The sequence below is a fragment of the Bidens hawaiensis genome, unplaced genomic scaffold (assembly GCF_021521415.1).
Source record: "Bidens hawaiensis isolate Kalapana, Puna unplaced genomic scaffold, B.hawaiensis_p1.1 tig00023614_1, whole genome shotgun sequence".
NCBI classification, from domain to species: Eukaryota; Viridiplantae; Streptophyta; class Magnoliopsida; order Asterales; family Asteraceae; genus Bidens; species Bidens hawaiensis.
In genome coordinates, this window is record NW_027493700.1 from 188,885 (window position 1) to 197,914 (window position 9,030).

Consider the following 9,030-nt stretch of genomic DNA (forward strand, 5'->3'; position numbering starts at 1 on the left):
AAGTGATATTATTATTCAGTTTACAGTTTTTTAGAAGCTTCAAAATATTTTCAAATGAAAATTGATCTAACCTTTGGAAAGTGATAGATAAATTGTTTTTGTATGCCTAACGGGTGAAGTTATTAAGCTTAAAAGGCTCTAGAACAGTCATTGAGTTGTATGGGAGCTTTCCATGATGCGTAAAAGTTAAGGTGATATAAACTAAATTTGCTAAACTTAATGTGGAGAGTCATTTTGAAGAAATGTGCATGTCTCCATATACATCTCTCCGAATGACAGGCAGAAAAGCAATTATCCAGTCATACACGAGCCCGTTAGTGTCTTGATCACCAAAAATTATTGTATTGCTAAATTATTATTATTATTATTAAGTTGAAAAAAGGAAGTTATTTGAGTTTATTTTATTCTATTAAAATGTTTTAAAAGCTTAAAGGGTCATTCTAGAACTACAGAGATGGGGGCACACAAGTAAGTCCTGTCATGTCTCGAATGAAAGGCTTGTCAGTTCATTGGCTTGTAAGTCCAACGTTCAACCTTAAAGATTAAATTTGCTTTTATATAAAATCTTTTGATCAAGCACTAGGGGGTTGGAGTCAATCTGGGGTGATCTGGGGAAAGCCAAATATGCTTTGAGAAGAGATAGGAGGCATCACAGATCCATGAGTGATGTCCATCTAAGCTTTATGCCGAACTGAATCTTAATCATATCACTGATGCAATGAAAATTGTGTTAAGTATGTTATACCCGCTATCGACCTGTCTCTTTTTGTCATAATAACGTTGTACATGAATCCTAGTGACAGCCTCTTAAACAATATGATTCCATGTTCAGATTTTTTCATAAAAAGGGCGGCATTTTTACAGAAACTGAAATTTGATCCCAATCGTACAAAATTCAAGGGAGTTCTTTTACACGTTGATTGGTCTTATATTTTTTTGTTTAACTTATTTCATTTTATTTTATTTTTTTTTGTCTATCTTATCCCGAAACTACTCTCCTCGAAATTTTTTTTAACCAGTTTATTTCAAATATGAGTTTAATGTAGTTTGGGCTTCTTATTATTTTGGGCTACTTATTTTAACTGGTTCTTTTTCAACATGGGCTGCTAAAAGTTTCTGGGCTTCTTACCATCTCTGAGCCCATTATGAGTTCTAGGCTCGTCTTGGTTGAAGTATAAATACCTTTGAAACTAATCTTTTACCCTCATTATTTTCAAAATTCAAAAAAAAAAAAATTATTCTCTCTCTCTCTCAAGCCTTCTAGCCGAATACTAAACTAACTTCATTAACCATCTTTTGGTGTTTGTTTGATTGATTCACAGGTAGTGTGCAAGTTTTTTAAACTAGGTGTTCTTATGAGACCTAAGGAATTAAAGTGATTGTTTAGTGTCCTCATGGATTAATGGAGGGTTCAATAGATTCAAGTGGAATCTTGAGTAATTAGGGATTTCGGTGGACTACTTAGGGTTTAATGGAGTGCTTTCGGTTGTTTATTATGGATTTTTGCAGGTTTAATGGAGATCTTGACCTCTTGAAGAAGATGACACACTTTCCAAGATGGAAACCAAAAGGTTTTCTATCAACAATTGTCAAGGTGTTCTCGATTGACTTTCGTTGACCGAGATCACCTAGACTTGACTGAGAACTCAAGTTCTCGGTTAAATGTTGACCGATCTTGTTCTCGGTTGAATTTTGACCGAGAAGTCCTGTTCTCGGTTGACTTTCATTGACTGTTGAACGTTGACCGAGAACACTTTTCTTTGACCGAGATCTCCTCATCTGGACATAAAAATTGAAATTTGGGCCTAGCTGATAGTGTTATTATGTTCTTATGGGCCATCTAATGAGTATTTGGGCCTGGTTTCAAATTTATGGCCCAAACCTACCTTTAAATCTTGGGTTGTTTTTGAGCATTACATTAACTAACTTGATTCATTTGGTGCAGTAATGGCTGATCAGACCTCATTAAATTTGTTGATACGCACAATATAGCTGGACGTCAATATGATCCACCACTGGCTCACAATGAATTCAAGTCTATGATTGTCGGTCTCAACACGTGCAGGATTTCTCATGCACTACGAGGAAATCCTTTTATATGCAAGAAGATGGTCACCGAATTTTGGAACAATGCGTCAATTAATCCACGAGGACCGGATGGAGTCTTGTCTATATACTCAAAAGTACAAAAGATGCCAATTGTGATCACAGAGGTCATTCTAAGAGAAGTACTTATTTTTGGGGATCAATCTGACTATCTGACAGAATACTCTATTGCTGACGTTACTGAAGTTCTCACCAAAATGGGTTATGAAGGCACCTATCCTCCGACAATCAAGAAATTGTTTCACCCATATTGGAGATACCTACTATACACGTTCTTTACATGTGTCTCGGGGAGGAAGGAGGATCAGACGAAATCAGCCACACTCAGATGTCTGCTATCGTTGCTCTGATCATCGATTGGAATTACAACTATTCCAAGTTTGTTTTCAATGAAATGATGAGCAATTTGAAAGGGAAGAAGAAGGAGATGTTCCTCATGTATCCGAGATTCTTGTAGATGATCTTTGATTTTCATTACACCGATCTTGTCAAGTCCGTCGATACTTTGGATATGATGACTATGGGACTCAATACATTTGGGTTAATGAAACAGTCAAGAAAAGGGTCCAAGGTTGTATATCGGGGTCTACATGCTCTGGTGAAATTTGGACGATTGAGACAGAAGCTGAGCCAATCATAGCTCAGGTTGCTAATGAACTTGCGGCTCCGGTTCAACCGGGTACTGCAACATTCGAAATCTCTGATGATGAAGAAGATGAGACAGAACACCGTCAGACAGACACTTCTCCAAATGCTAAGAAGTTAAGTGCTCTTGAAGCTACAAAAGCGTTATTACAGTCAACTGCGCTGAAACCTCCTCAGACAGTTACTGAAAGCATTGAAGAAGAAGTAAGCGAAGAACCAACCGTTGATCTCCTCCATCGTAAACGAAAAAGGGTTGATCCGGGATCCAGCGAGTTGGACAGTGAAGCCGAGGCAACAACCGTAACACCAACACTAACAACACCCAGCAGCCCACAACATCATATTGCTCAACCTGAGTCACATTCTCCAGAAATACAAGTTGATCAAGATACATCGACTGCAGAGCCATCATTTCAAGATTTGTTGTCTAGTAATTTTGTTAGTGAGTTTGACTTTGAGACAGATATTCCACACACCAACACTACAGATATTCCCTCCTGTTCACCTGGCCCAGCTGTTTAGGGTCAGTCAAGCTCAGGGACATCAGACAGGACTACCCAAATTTTGGCTATGCAAGAAACTTACTTTCAGAACAAGGGTAAAGGTGTGGTTCTTAAAGATTCCCATGTTGACATTCAGAAGAGAAAAGGGAAAGAAGAAATAGCTGGTGATGAAGAACTCAAATCAAAATGTTGAATCATCGGATCATCCAGATAGGTTCATCGTTGCTTTTCAAAAGGGGTTCTCTGATAAATACGGTGATCGATCAGGAGTTTTATCATGGGGTTTTGATGCGGACAAGAATATATGGTGAGTAAAGAGGAAGTCAGGAGCAACTGAGTATTACAAGAAGATGAAAGATTTTGGTTCCTAGACCTAAGTGGTAGATATTTTTGGAATTTCTTGAGAAGTCAAGTTGATAGAGGTTTTCCAGACATGACAACTGCATAATCGTTTTTAAAGAAAGCTAAAGGAGTCATGGATCCAAAGACAGGGAAAACAATGATGAATGTGATGTGGCCTCCCACAAAGAAGGCTACTTATATTCTTGTACCAGATGCCATTCTAGATGGCACTTTGGACAACATGTGGTTTTGGGCGTATGTTAGTGAAACTGCCACTGTAGTTGTTAAATTGGAGAAAGGCAAAGTGCAGTATAGATTAGTTGATCCAAGAGATCTGTTGAAATTTGGAGAGAAAGATATTAAGACACTTAGTATGTTCCAGATAGTAGCTGAACCACTTTTTGAAGAAGCTGCTAAAGAATACACAGGTATGGTTGCCTCTATCATTAGATGCAATTTCTGGGCAGGAGGATTGAAAGATGCTGATATAGACTACATGGAGCATGATTAAAGACAAAGCTACAAACCAAGGGGGAGATTGTTGGGCCTAGTTTTGGATGGTTTGAACTTAGTAAACACCACTTCTCGTCCGACTTGCATGTGTTAAGCATTCCCCCAGCTTTCATCCTGAGCCAGGATCGAACTCTCCATGAGATTCATAGTTGCATTACTTATAGCTTCCTTGTTCGTAGACAAAGCGGTTTGGAATTGTCTTTCATTCCAAGGCCTAACTTGTATCCATGCGCTTCATATTCGCCCGGAGTTCGCTCCCAGAAATATAGCCATCCTGCCCCCTCACGTCAATCCCACGAGCCTCTTATCCATTCTCATTCAATCACGGCGGGGTAGCAAATCAAAATGAAAAACTCACATTGGGTTTAGGGATAATCAGGCTCGAACTGATGACTTCCACCGCGTCAAGGTGACACTCTACCACTGAGTTATATCCCTTCCCTGCCCCCATAAGTATATTTGGGTTTAATATGTATGTGGGCTTGGGCCACTATGTAAGCTGAGAACTCCTTAAAGTTCTCGGTGGGCTTTTGGTGCGTATGGGCTTTGTTGTTTAGTTTCCCTATATATAGTTCTCTAATGTATAGGGTAAAGGTTGTTGATTCACTGTTTCATTATTGGTTTTAGGCCGTCTACAAGTTGTTGGACGTGCAAGTATTGTAAGTGCTTAAGCACCGACGTATCTTAATATACGTGTGTTTTGAATCAATCTCGTTGTTACGTTCTTCTGTTTATTTGTGTTCTTGATTCACCAAGTGTTGGTATTCCACACCAATACTTGTTTATTGATATCATAATTGTAGTGATCTAGATTCAAGACTTACAATGCGTGTAACTTATATACAGTTAGCAGGGCTCAACCAAAGAAAGGATTAACTAAGAGCAGAGAAAGGAATAGAGCTCAGGTGAGTTTCTAGACCCATTCCTTTTTATGTTTTCGGTGTTGTGTGCATACTCGATGTGATAGTTAATACACTTACCTTAAATGGTAAGTGTATGCCATGTATGATATATGTGATAGATATAACTGATTGCTTGTCGATACGTGAACGATCTTCGGATATTGCACGTACTGCCAGGTTGTAAATGAAGATGTGAATATTGTATGTAATGTAAGGATTATTTTTTGTCGATACGTGAATGATCTTCGGATATTGCGTGTATTGCCAAGAATAGTGGTTGACTCCTTATATGGATATTAAATAATAAATTATGTATAGAGTTCCCTCTACGGATAATATTTATTTACTGTTCCTCTAATGGAAAGCATAGTGTTACTAGAATGGAAAGTCTAGTGTTCCTCTAATGGAAAGCATAGTGTTCCTCTAATGGAAAGCCTATTGTTCCTCTAATGGAAAGCATAGTGTTCCTTAAATGGAAAGCTTAGTGTTACTCAAATGGAAAGCATAGTGTTACTTTAATGAATAGCATAGTAAAAGTAATAGTTCCTTTTGTTAGATGTTATGTGGCGTTCTTCTTATGAATATTTATACAAGGTTACAGTATTAATACGTGTCTTCGGATACGTGTATAAATGTACGAGAAAGAATTGTATGTTGCCTGATTAACTAGAACTCACTCAGCGTAGCTGACTTTTAGTATGCACGCAGGTGATCAGACTAAAGAGTTAGCATGAGGATGGCACATGGCATGGATTGAATGGCTGGCATCTAAAGATGGAAGAAATGATGTTTTAAATTTGATGTTTTATGTTGTGGTTTTAAAAGAAAAGATTGCATGTTTGGTATCGTATAATTGATGTTTTAAATTTGATGTTTTACGTTCCCGCGAAAGTTTTAATGAACTCTGATTTGTAGAACTGTGTTTATGAGTAAATTCGACGTTAAAGTAGGGCTACTGGGTTAGGGGCCTTACATCGTGGCTTCAAATGGTGACTCATAAAAAGATATATTTAAGGGAAAAATAGAACGAAAAACAAAACGTGACCTACTCCCGTCTTACTACTCTAATAAATAACTACTACTATATGCCACTTGTCAGACTCTCATCCGTTCTTATACTTTTTAACCCATTTTCTAAAATATGAATCCTACATGGGTCATTACCCACCCACTTTATTGTTATTCCTACTGTCTTTTATTCCAATCAAAACCTAGATCCCAAATTTCTCCCAACTCCATCACGAACTATCAGCCCTCTCCATGGCCTCCACCACCAGCAGTGTCGGAAAAAAAATAGCCCCTCTCCACGGCCACCACCACCACCACCACATCCTCTAGATATCGATAAATGCTTTTAAGGTATTGATAATATGATTACGGAGGTACTGATAATAAGTCTAATTACTGATAAATACTTATTTTATTGGACCTAATACCGGTGTTTCGCTTCATTTGAAGGTATATTATATAGCTATTTATTATTATTCAAACTAATTACTCCATTATGTTATGTTATGTGTTCGGTTCTGCTACTAATTATGTGTTTATTGTTACTCTGTTGTGTACAACTGCTGCTTGATTTAAAATATTAATAATCGGTATACGTGTTGTTGCAATTCAGGTCATTAGTATGTCTGTTATATATGTGTTACATATTGTGATTCTACTTATAGGGGATTCTCCTCATATTGATAATATATGGTTGTTGAGGTACTGATAATATGATGATGGAACACACTTATATAATTAATCAAAAAATCATATGTTGTACATTGATTATTTTGTTCAGTAGTGTGTTCGTGAACTATTCTTTTGTCTAATAAAAGCTTAAAGAACGAACACGAACAAGGCTTCATTCGTTCAGTTTGGTAAGTTCGTGTTTGTTCATTTATGTCGGTGAATGTCCGATAACGTGTTCGTTAATTTACGTTCGTTATTTTACGTTTGTTAATGTGGAATTATTTATTCCACATCCTAATCTGGTTAAAAAACTTCACTTACAGGTAAATGTTAGTGTTTTAATATAAAATTTTTTGACCTTTTATTGTTTACCCTTCATTGGTTAAACATTCTTTTCTTTTCTTTTTTATTATTAATATATTTAAGATTAAAAGATTCATATATGTATGATAAAAGGTGCACTTTCAAGAAAAAAAAGATCATGATGGCTCAACTTATTTGCATGAAGTTGATATAGAAAAAAAATGTTATATGGACTACATGATATGGAAGGAGTATGACAAGAACTGAGCCCCGGTGTGGAATCGTGAATAATCGGTATTAACGGTGTGGATTTCGGATCTAGGGTTAGGATCGAATCTACTCGTATTCACTCTTGAAAGATGTTTGGACGAATGAGGTGTATTGGGAGAGAGCCTGATTGACTAACAATCAATAATAGGATGAATAATTGTAATCAAAACACAAAAGATATAAATGGTAGAATGATAAAATTAGTTGAATGATTCTCACAAAGATGAATCACTCATACATACATTGGATTAAGAAATATCAGCCGCCTCCAGGAGAGCTCATCCTGGAGGAGGAGACTCTCTCAAAGGGATAAACCCTAGATCTCACTCAACATACAATACAGTCACTCACACTAGACAAATGAATAAAAACATCTATAAATACTAGTCTAGCATGACTTGGTCTTCAAGCCATCCACCCTTGGTTGAGACCGAACAATATATTTTTCACCCACAAATTAATTCGATGCATTGGTTTAAAACATTAGTTCCAATAGAGTAGATATCATCATTGTAATAATTTAAGGTAAATACCATTTATTTACAAATATACAACACCTTTTTTCTAGAGTTTTTTTGTTCACTTAAGTAATTATTATATTATTATAACGGGCTTGAAGGTGAAATGGACAAACTTGAAATAGAAGAAGCAGGTTTTATGAAATGTGAGTGTCCTTGATGTTGCTCTGCACAAGTTTTTCCTCTAAAGATTTACCGGTTCAAAAAAAGATTAATTTAACATTAAAATTTAAATTATGTCATTTTTGTTTGTTTCTTGATGGATCTTTTTGGCAAACTAATAGTCTTTTCGTAAAAAACAAAGTTTTGTAGGTGTATTTAGTTGTTTTTATAAAAAGATGTGGACTTCTGTTTTTCTTAATTTTACCGTATGTACTTGATGTGTGTATGTGTTAATTTTTTTTTGTTAGTCTAATATGTGTGTTTTTGTATATGTTTCATCTCATTGAGCAATAATTTGAAATTTATGATGATTAATATGAATAGAGATATGTTACTAACGATGTGAGAAAACTGTTTGTTGTTTACTTTTTAAAACAATTTATTAGACGGCAACATCATAATGTACATTGTCCTTTATCAACTCTTTATCAGAGAGTTTACTGAATAATCGTTGACCATTCAGAAGAAACAAGGACAGCAACAAAAACCATTAAGAACGGTTTGGCTTACTTTTGACCTAATAAACATCCAAAATGTAATATTTAGAGAGAACGAAATGTGAACTCAAATTAAGAACATGGAGGCCAGGTTTCCTATAGAAAGCTTTGAAGACATGTACTTAAAAGTAGGTCATGTCCTTAATATTTGTTGCTTGTTGGTGGCTAAACTCTAAAATGCTAATAAACTGAAAAAGAAGATTTGTATTATGTAAAATCATATTAATTCATAATAATCATATTATATAATTTTTTTTGTATGTTCAACATATGTACTTGATTAGGCGTATATTTTTAGTGTGTTAGCATTTAGTAAGAGTTCTGCATCTCATATGTTTTAATTTACGGGCTTTAACTATATATACTTATTATCTTCGGCATATCGCATTTAATTAAAAATGCTAGATAAGCAAATTTTTGTTTATTCCAATGTACTATTCAAAACAAAATTAGAATTTAATCCACCAAATTATTAGCTCATATTAAATAATATATTCATGAGAGCACTTCTACTAGACAATTATATAATCAAAATTATATTAAATACAAATTAAAGTTACCCGCGTGATAAGCGGGCTAATACCTAGTA

The 9,030-nt window shown here is 35.6% G+C and overlaps 1 non-coding gene across 1 annotated transcript; it reads right to left on the bottom strand.

Annotated features, from left to right (window-relative positions):
- Window positions 1-4,475: 4,475 nt before the first annotated feature.
- TRNAV-GAC (transfer RNA valine (anticodon GAC)) lies at window positions 4,476-4,547 on the bottom strand. The gene has a single exon. It is a non-coding gene; the product is annotated as a tRNA-Val (tRNA).
- Between the last annotated feature and the right edge of the window lie 4,483 nt (window positions 4,548-9,030).